At 42.3% G+C, this 710-nt stretch overlaps 1 protein-coding gene across 1 annotated transcript in view; it reads left to right on the top strand.

The window, feature by feature from the left end:
• The window catches only part of LOC119592395 (spondin-2-like), a gene marked incomplete in the record, with an annotated part of 55,422 nt that overhangs the window by 19,468 nt on the left and 35,244 nt on the right, over positions 1-710 (top strand).

Below are 710 nucleotides of genomic sequence, written 5' to 3'. Positions count from 1 at the left end.
GTTCAAGGTGTGCGAGGCTGATAGATCTGTGTACCTGTTTGTCAACGGTGCTTCTTTGGCCCTCTTTATGTGCCTCGCAATATCTCTCCCTTTGACGTTTAGGTGACGTACCCTCCGTGTTAAAGGCTTGATTTGTACTCGGGTGTTGTGGGCATTTAACACGACGAAAAGTTAGTTGATCGGGAGAAAGGGTGTTGGGGGCAAATGGATTAACTTGTGGTGACTGAGGAATAGTATAGCTCAGGGATGATTATTTACAAATAAACAAACCAGACAAGGAAATAAATACAGCACAGAAACAACTAATTCTATTTATTACAAAAATGAAAGATATCAAATAAATCAATCAATCAATAAATAAACGAAAAATCAAAACAAAACCAGAAAAAAACACACGGTAACCTCACCCAAAGCCAGAAAAAAATAGAACAAAAAGTCGAAAACCTAAAGAATAAAATAAAAAAACACAAACGAAAGAAGAACTAAAACAATAATAGGAAATCAATTAGCCAACCACTCGCTCTTGCCCGAAAGAAACCGTCCCGCATTTGGACCCAGCGTTTGTCTTGAGGAAATTGATGCGTGTCCATCAGTGTAAGAGAGCGGAGCCGTGTAGGGGTCCAGGCGCGGCGGGGGGGCGGGGCAGACAAGGGGGGTTGTCCTTATTACCTTGGTGATGTTGTGAATTAAAAGGGCGGAGGGAGGGGTGT

Source organism: Penaeus monodon, chromosome 30, assembly GCF_015228065.2.
Source record: "Penaeus monodon isolate SGIC_2016 chromosome 30, NSTDA_Pmon_1, whole genome shotgun sequence".
NCBI lineage: Eukaryota > Metazoa > Arthropoda > Malacostraca > Decapoda > Penaeidae > Penaeus > Penaeus monodon.
The sequence above is the reverse complement of the archived record's forward strand: the minus strand, read 5'-3'. Positions and strand labels throughout refer to the sequence as shown.